We start from the raw sequence: 9770 nt of genomic DNA, 5'->3' as shown, positions 1-9770 counted from the left end.
CCAGAAAACAGGAAACAAAATAATCCTGGGAGAAAGGGTGAGCTGCCTTGACAGATAGACACAAGGGAATGCTCATATATGCTACTGCATGGCTAGAGACATGGCATGCCGAATATCCCACAACATAGCACTACATACATCCACATGTCATGCTATGATATGACACCTCTTCTCCAAATAGATGGGTCTGAGGACAATGAGAGGAAAGAGTTTCCTGCAGTATCTCTGAAGATCAAGAGAAGCCTCCATACAACTGGGGTGAGGACTATGCAGTGGAATTAGACAGCAGCTGTGAGCAGAGAAGGTTCCAGCCTGGCCTCAGGGCACCCACAAAGGGCATAGTAAATTCTGCTACTCCTTACACAAGAGCGTCTATTACTGCCTTTTTGGAAAGGGTCTTAGTATACAATGAGGAAAGTTGAGAAAAACATGAGAGAGCCTAGTCAAGTTCAGCTGGTTGAGAACAAAGTCCCTTCTAGGAGCAAATAGCTCAGCATGGCCCTGACTCCTTCATCTAGGAGGTGACTTCCATCCAAGAGCTCACCAGGAATTGCACCTTTTCAGCCAGCTCTCTGCAGCTCCTACTGACTTGGCCTAATGAAAGTGACTCCTAATCATGACTGGTTTAGTAAAGTTCCCACCAGATCAAAACTGACCTCAGCTGGCGCTGTCATTTCCAAAAAGCTCCTGCTGATTTGGCTGACTGTGCAAGCTCCAGGAAAATTGCATGTAAGCCTTGCATTTGCAGAGGGTAAATTCTCCCCTTCTGGAACACAAAGGGGATGGGAGCAAAGCCAACAGGAACAGACAGAGTCCATTTGCCTGGATGGAAATGTTTGCAGCAAGCCCTGCTCTACAGCTACTGACCCTGAGCAGGACACCAAGACATCCTGGGCAGACTGGCATCCTGGGCCTCCATGACACAAGCTTCCCCAGCCCCTTGGCCACTTTCTTTCTAGCTTTTTTTGACTGCTCCAGGCCTGAACACCAGCACAACTTCATGCTGCAGCCACTCGCAGAGAGAACTACCCTTACAAAGAGTTATTTTGTCTTGCAAGGGGCCAATAATTTAGTCCCAAAGAGGATACTTAGAAGCACCCTGTACTTTGGAGATGAGCCCAGTAGGACTTTCATGCACATTCCTCATGCCTCTCAAGGCCTGGGCAGAACCAGGATTCAAAACGACTGCTTTGATTAGAGGCTTACGGCCACTTAAGCATCTGACTTCCATGCATGGCCCACCTGGCAAGGCAGGCACACCTCCCCCAAAACCACGCTGGGCCCATAACATTTGCAGGCTGTGTGGGCTGCTCTGCTTCAGGGCCGAGGAGCCTGCCACGTTCCCCGCCAGCTGCGTCGTCGGCAGCGTCACGCTGACAGGTTCAAGCCGTGCAGAGAGGGTTGTTTTTATAACCCGCTCTCTTTTAACAAAACTTTCCCATGCTTATTCCTCTACGTTATAGTCAAGATCACCTGCTGCTCAGGGGGATTCAGATTCTTAAAGGAAAACTGCAAAAAAAAACAGGAAAGATTGACACATAGGGGCATCCAAGGAAGAAGAAAGCACCTTAGCACTAGCCAGTTACTCCAAACACTGAGCTCTGCCAACATCCTCATTCCTGACTGGCAATTCCCCTCTTTTCTCTGTTGCACCCTGGTGTCACCACAGCAAACTCTGCAGACGTTCCTCATACTGACCTGCAGCTCTCCTACTATTCCAGCCCCGGGACCACAACATATTGCCCAGTAGTTGTCTTTGAGCCTTGATCGATAGCCCCCAATGCCACAGTGACATGCTGGTCTACTCACAAGTCAATCACAACTCAGTTCTGTGATCCCATAACCCAGCAGGCCTTGGCCTTCGCGTGTGACACCCCAACTGTTCTTGTCGGAGATTCACAGCACAGCTCCTTCCATGCACCTCAGTCCTGACTCGCCACCTCCTGTCGCCTGTACAGCCAGAAACCGGCAGATGTGGAACATGTGAGTCACTCTGCTCCATCAGCCCCAAGGTCTCTATAGTTCAGGATTTCACCTCTAGAAAAAGCTACCAGACACATCAGGGGAGGATGTAAAATCCGCTTAGTAGCCTGTCCACCATCCAAATTTGAACAGATATTCATTCAAAAGCCTGAAACGTGATGTTTATTCTGGCTTTCAATTGTGTTATTAATAACCACAGTGACTCTCCACGTACTTGTCATTCACACACTGCACAATCAAGTCTATTCTCAGTAATATTGATGAGCACACTGAGTAGCGTTACTCAGGTCTTTTCCTAAACTAAAAGAATTTAATTAGAGCACTTCAAGATGTCTGAGCAAATGAGTTTTCTCCCAGTCATGCATTATCTTCTGGCATTCTACAGGGAACTTAATTTGCCACTGAGGTGCCTTTTCAGTAAGCTTAGCTGGGCCTCTCTGAACGTCCTCGCAGCTCCTCTCTAGTCTTGACCAACCTAAATTTGGCTAGTGCTCACATACTAATATTTAAAGCTCCCGCAGTGCAAATGAAAAAAACATGCTATAACAGGATTCTAAACAATGCCATTTGGTTTTTGTTTTAAAATTTTTGTATTGAATTTCATGCTCTTGAATCCACAGCCCTGGAGACCAAAGCCCCCTTCTTACCCAAAAGGAGCTGCACAGGCAAGACAAGAACAAGTTTCTTCACAGTGTGCTGGAGAATCAACTTCTACATTCCCTAGCGAGTTTAGACTCTGAGGAATATTTAGTCACAACTTCTTTGATTAAACTATCAATGAGCGCAATGAAAGTCCAATGCCTTTTTGAGACATGGATATTCTCACCCATCAGGAACTGGACTACAAAAAACCAACTTATTTCACACATGTGCTGCCAAAGAGCTGTCACATGGAAACAGCTTATTGTGAAATGTTTTTGTCATGAGAATGAATATTCACTCAAGAACAAAACAAAACCTATCAACCTCTCTGACTTTAAAAACAAAAAGCCCTCTGGCCAAGAGTTTCAAAGTTGTTCACCACCCTCAGTTGGCTTGAGATCCAGGATCCAACAAAGTTCAAGAGCTGTTGCCCAGTAGGGCAGGGAATGAGATCCCAAACAGGTGTGGACCAGGTGTGAAAAAATAGAAGGTTAACACACCCCATCCATCACTGGACAGCACATCTGTAAAAACGGAAATAAATATTAACTCAAGTCAAAATCTTGTCTGGAGATGAGCAGAATTCTCCCTAGTGGCAACTAAAGAATATCATGTGGTGAGGACTGCAGCTGAGCTGATTTACTGCTAAACTGTGCTTGTATGGCTGCAAGAGGCTCTCGTTCCCTCGCTGCTGAATTGCTTCTTCTCAATACAAGAGACAAAGAGTCCTAGTGCTCTTCTGAATCTCTCTCTGGTTCATTTTTCCAGTTGCAAAGCAAATGGTTTGAAGTTTCATTGTCTTGCCAGACTCATAAAAAGAAACTATCAAGCACTAGCCAAATTGTGAAGAACAGCATGTTTAATGAAAATCCAATTAAACTCTGGCCATCAGTATCTCACTTTCATCTCTGCCGAGCACAGTCTCAGCTTTCTTGTTGCATGCCAAGCTCATATTCTTCTGTGATTCACTCAGTGAGATTAGTTAACAGTTTTGTTTTGTTGTTTTGGGGAGGAATGAAGGCAGAGTCCTTCTTGTTTATATACTAGATCTGCCGGGTACCAGAAACAAGCATTTTTGGGGTCAGGAGGGGAGTTTATTTCCATGTCTCAGGTATCAAAATGTGAATTGCTTGTCATTATTACTCACACAAACAGACACTGAATGCCTTTCCCTGAAAGAACTGACGGAAATTAAATGAAAAGAGAAGCAGCACTGCACTGCAATACACTTTGGAAATCCTCATCAGTGGAAGTTTGAGCTGCACAGCATGGCAGAGCCCATGTAGACCTACAGTCCAACATACCAGGAGAACTGGAAAGTGTCATAAAAGTACTCCCGTGCCCTTCTTTCCCCAAGGGAAATTCTCTTTTCCGTTATCTGTCTCTAAACACATAAGGTATCCAGCTGGCTGTGACTCTTATTACGAAGCTATAAGAAATGCAGAAGCATACTGTGTTTTCACCTGACTGGCAAGGAGGCCAACACTATTATTTTCCAGCAGTCTCCAAGTCTCTTCCAGGCCGCCACCTATTAGTGAAAGTAAAGAATTCACTAAAAAATGCAATGCAACGCAACAGATTGCAAAGCAGAAAGCACACACAGTTAGGGATGATGTAAAACTGATTTTAATAGACCAACAACCATGAGTTCAGCCCATCTGATCTTTTTCCAGCATGCCAGTCCAGGAAGCAAGCTTGATGATGACTGAAACAAAACAAACAGAGATGTCCTACTGTCTTGTACTGTTATCACTCTTCTGTTGTCTTCTACTGTCTTCTATTTAGAAGTCTAATGACTGTCTCCTATTGTCTATTACTCAGTGTAATTTTGGTGCTAAGTGATAAAAATGCAGTGAGAAGGGCAGTCCCTGCTTTTATTTCTCATGATATTTGAGGCTTTTCATGCTGAACAAGATCACAAAATGCAAAAAAATAACCTAGACAGGAGAGCAAATAGGTTCTTTTCAGATTTGCAAAATGCGAAGATAAATTGAGGTTCACATAACTGTGCTCTGTTGATTAGACAAATCTGCTAGGACTCAGGGTGGTAGCAAACATAGGTGTGTGCAAGAAGTGCCACGTCTTAAACTTCTAACCAGCTGGAAAACAGCAGCATCACAAAGAAATATCACTCTGAGAGTTACATCAACAGCACAGTTTCCTAAGTGAGCGCTCTTCTCAGAAATACTTGCGAGTTAGATGACTGAAAACCTCCATAAGTGAAGGGCTTTGAGGCAAATCCAGCTGATATATTTGTTATATGGTGCCAGCATAATTTCCCTGAATGGTTGGAGAAAGGGGAAGCATGAAAAGGGTCAGTTGGGAATATATGTGCTTGTGGGGGAGGGGGGCAAAGAAAAGGCAAAACTAGCTGAGAACAGGCTCCATTTAAATTGCATACAGACCTCACACAAAGCACAGAGAATTGGTCAGTAGATTGAAGCCATCTGGCTGGAGGAGCCATAAGAGGAAAACCCTGCTGGAGATCTCTCCATCACGTCCCATCATGGTCCAACATCAGAGCACAGCACGGGCTTCCCCCACTCCAATCTTATGGAGCTAAATATGGGAAGAAGAGCAAGAAGAGGACTGCAAGGTTCATCGCTATGACAGAGCCTCTACTCTTCTCGCAAAGTATAAACCCAGCTGGCACGCTCTCCTGCAAACTATTTCAGTTTTAAGTCTATGCCTTGTTACAAAAATCCCCCTTCACTTAAAGGTTAGGTGTTTGAATCCTGGCTGGAACAGGCTGCAGAGCCTGCTCTGCACTCAGCCAGCCTCATGTAAATCTTGACTGGAGTGATTGCATCCTCCTGCACTCAGAGACAGGGTATGAAGCTTACAGATGCCCACACTAAATACTCAATGAAGCAGTTCCTACAGCGATGCATCAGTTTGCCAGAAGGAAGGACTGGGCATCACTGGTTTTGCCTACGCTGTCCCAAGGCCTCTCTGGTAAATCTCAGGCTTTGGTGGCAACAAGAGAGAAACTGAGTTGAGGCTATACATGCTGCAGTCGACAGCACAAAACACTGATGCAGACAGCTGGCTTCAGGCTTTCGTGACTTCCCAGTGAAAGACCACCCCAGGGCTCTCCTCATGTGAATGAACCAGAGGATGCCAGGTCTCCTCCTGCTCATCCTCGCCATTTACAAGCACGTCTGCAGTTGAAGGCAAACTCAGCATTCATTACAATCCAGCCTGGAAACATCTGAAGACACAACATTTTTATTATAAAAACATATAAACATGTTTTAAAATGTATAAAACATATTTTATTTTTATGGCCCAGATAAACCCTCTGACTTCAGTTAATGCAAATTAACACTATTTGTTTCTCAGCACACTGGTATCTGAACATTCAACAACATGGTGGTCTTTATGCCAACCATCCCTTACAAATTCAATGTTTTTCATTGTCTGTTTTTCTCAAGTTCCTCCTTCACCTGGGTTGGAAAAAAAAGGCACTTAACATCTGGAAAAATTAAAGCTTTGGAAGTTTGCCGGTCTGATTGCCACAGTGTTACAGAGCTTTTGTTCATTATGATTCTCCTATGCAGCCCAAATATTAATTGCCTGAGACCAAATCTCTGTGCAAGTGATTCAGTTGTTTTCCATCATTTTGACTTGCCCATATGGAACATTCCCAAAATGTCAAAAGTCATTAATATTTTTTAAACACTGAAAATCTCATAACTTATAATTTCTGTGTCAGAAGTGGTTTTCAGTGATCCTAAAGGTTTCACCCTCTAACAAATGCCATCGCTGAGGTATTTCAGCTGGTGTCAGCAATGCCATAGATACTGGGTATAAGAACAGTAGCAGTGAAAATATACAAGGAGAGGGGCAGGGGGAGAAACAAAACTGAAGTGCTCTTGGAAAAGGAAGTTGGATTAATTTTCCCACTGGATTTTTCTTGTTTACACTTAGCTTGAAATCTTGGAAGGAAACATAATGAAATTATTACTTGGTTATTTTACTTTGAAAAATAACCATATCCACTGGGAAAATAAGAAAACCTTAAAAATATAAACAAGTTATTTTCAAGTGTGTCGCTCATTCTTCTACCAGAGTGCCACCTCTCCCTGCTCTCCTTGCAGCACTTCCTTCTTACCATCTCCATCCACCTTTTCATTCCTCCTCCACATTTCAAATTGTTAATTTCTGTCCCAATATCATTCTCCTCCACCCTCTAAAGTCAGTTTCAGAAGCTGGTTGTCACTTCTTCACAGACACAGGCATTTGGGGTCAGCTGCTGTTGTGTGAAACAAACAGGCCTTTCCTGCTGATGAGCATGTGGCCACTCTCGATCAGGACACCTGATTCACATATGTGAGATGAACCCTGCAGGAGCCTCCATGCCCTAACAGACTCGTGACACTGGACAATCTTCAGAACGGTTTCTGTATAGCGGTGGTTGAGTAGGATAAACTGCATTTTTGGCACAACATAATTGTTATTCTCTTCCCTTATTCAGACTTGAGGGGGTTTTTTTCACTTTTTTTTTTCTTTTTTACAATCAGAAATTTCATTTGAATTAATCAGACAAGTTTTTATGTAACTATAAAATAATACTGTAATGTGCTCTTTCTGAGTATGGGCTACCCAACAGGGTAAACCTGTGAATCTGTGTCTTTCTTGTTACAACCCAGCATATCCAGAACAGTTCTCAGGATCTGTAGCACTTAATATATGTGCATAGCTTACGAATCATTTTGATCAGCTCACTCAATTTCCTCATTTAAAACCTTGGATGATCAATTGTTGAATTTGAACACCTTTCTTCTGCTGTTGATCACCCAACATCAAATTACAAGCTATAATAAAAATTCTAGACATTCTGCAACCTACTTATCACCAGATTCAGAAGGTTTCCTAATTTTTCAAGAAGGGGGAAGGGAGGCAGGCTGTTGGATGCAAAGTGAACACTGACCTGCACTGACCCCTTCTGGAAAGCACCAAAAATGTACCATTGGAAACAAACCTGTACTGGCCTGGGGGGCGTGTGGGAACTACGTGACCTAATAGCTTTTTCCATCTCAATTTCTATGACTTTTAATCATTTTTGGTTGGAACAGCCTCAGCCTTCATAAGCTATTTGCACGGGTAAGGCTCTGGAGGAGATATACATGTCATCCATTAGCATCTAATGGACCAGAAAAGGCCCAAAGGACCAGAAAAGTTTCTTTGTAATTGGAAGCAGAAAATAGTAACACATTATAGAATTAGAAATAAGAAAAATAGCAAACATATTCCGTTTTTCAGACAAGAATAGAACGTAAATTAGTATGAAAAGAAAAACGGAGCCTTACAGAACATCTATAATGTCAAATCCCAAAGCAGTTCAAAGAAGGGAATACCATTTCTTTGAGAACCATCCCATAAAAATCTATAGAGGCCATAAGCGATTAGGACATAAGTTTCTCAGCTAAAATACGATACTTCCTTGCTCCTGACCAGACCCACAATTGGGAGCACAGGTTTAATTTTAATTCAAAATGAAAAGGAATCATTCTTCAATGGCCAGTGACAACCCATTCCATTCCTTGGAAACATTCTGTCTAAACTGGATGACCCTCCACAGTACTGACAAATCACAGACCATAGCTGAACCAGTTTACAGAGAGAAAATCGCTTTCTTTTCTCTCTTGTGTACATGGACGTAATATTCAGGGCTATTTTTCTTTTCCCCTAAATACAAGTGCTTGATGAAATAAACACATTCAAAAATTATCTGCAAGAAATCAGAAATATGTCAAACTTCCAAACTTGGAAAGAGATGATGGGCTTCAACTCAAATTGGCAGATGATTTGTTTGTCTCCTTGGGACTCGATGGTCTGCATTGCTAACAGTTATAAATACTCAGAAGACAAAATATCTCAGGAGAAGAGACAATTTTCTCAACCCAGAGACTGCAGGTTTTTAAGAAAGCAACTCTTTTCCTTCTTTGCATTAAATTATGTGTCACTTAAATTCTTTTAGAGACAGCATTTGTTTGAAAGTGAGGCAAGCAAGTGGAGTACTTACTGTATATGAACTATCACCATGTTGCTGGCTTCTGTCTATCCAACCAAAAGCCATAGTGCTGCTTAAGTAACTTTGTCCAAATTCCTGACATGGAGAAACTTCTGAATGGCCCCTAACCCTCTGTCTACATATATTTACCATGGCAAGCGCGCACTGTGCTTACCAACTGGTGGTTTCTATCGCATGAAGAGAGTTACACCTTTAGTATTCTTCATCACAAGAGGCAAGGAAGCTAGAAGAAATTTCATTTAATTTAAGCCACTGAGTAAACTCTCCTGTCAGGTTGTTGCAGCCAAACTCCTTCCATTAGGATAAAACTCTATATGAAGAAAAAAAGAAAACAACTCATAAAAATGTGACGTCGCCACACCACTGTGCCTAGCAATGTTCCTTCTCCTCATAAGGAAGTCATCCCTAGACTGGATGGCTGTAAATATTTTGTTTGGCTCTTGATTTAAGCTTTTGGACAAGCTAAAGATCACCCTGCTTCTAGAAATCATTATATAGCATAATGCGGCGAGAGAGGAAGAGGTCTCTTCCGGCAAACATTCTTACTCAATTTGTTCTCTGAATAACTGGGATGGCCCAGTTTTCATCGCTTGACATAGAGCACATGAGTCTGGACAGAAGCCCTGCCTTCATTCCCACTTCTTCGGAAAGTCCCGGAGTTGAGAGCTTAGATTTGCCACAGAAAAAGATCTGCATTAATTTTCTGGTCTGGTTGCCCATTCTACAGGCTAATGGGATGATGATACCACCTGAAGAACCTGTCCAGTTTTATCCAGGACTACACAAACAAGTAAAAAGCCTAGTCCCACTGTCCCAGAGGGGTATATATTTTCAAACTGTACTGTTACAAGAAGCAAGTGTAACAAACATGAGGAAGGAGGTGGAAGACATCCTGAGACAGGAAGATCACATTTTATTTTACATTGTATTTTACATTTATGTCACAATTTATAACACATTTTAGCTAGAAACTCAGAAAAATATGCAGAACATCTCGCATGAAGACTGTTGACCATTGATGGAATAGAACAGCATGAATGTTCATCAATGCACATGACTGCCAAGGGACTTTATCTTACTTTGTTAGTTCTGCTTCCTTGATTTTTTA

This window comes from Phaethon aethereus, assembly GCF_964289735.1.
Source record: "Phaethon aethereus genome assembly, chromosome: 3".
Lineage (NCBI taxonomy): Eukaryota > Metazoa > Chordata > Aves > Phaethontiformes > Phaethontidae > Phaethon > Phaethon aethereus.
This window is presented reverse-complemented; position numbering follows the sequence as displayed.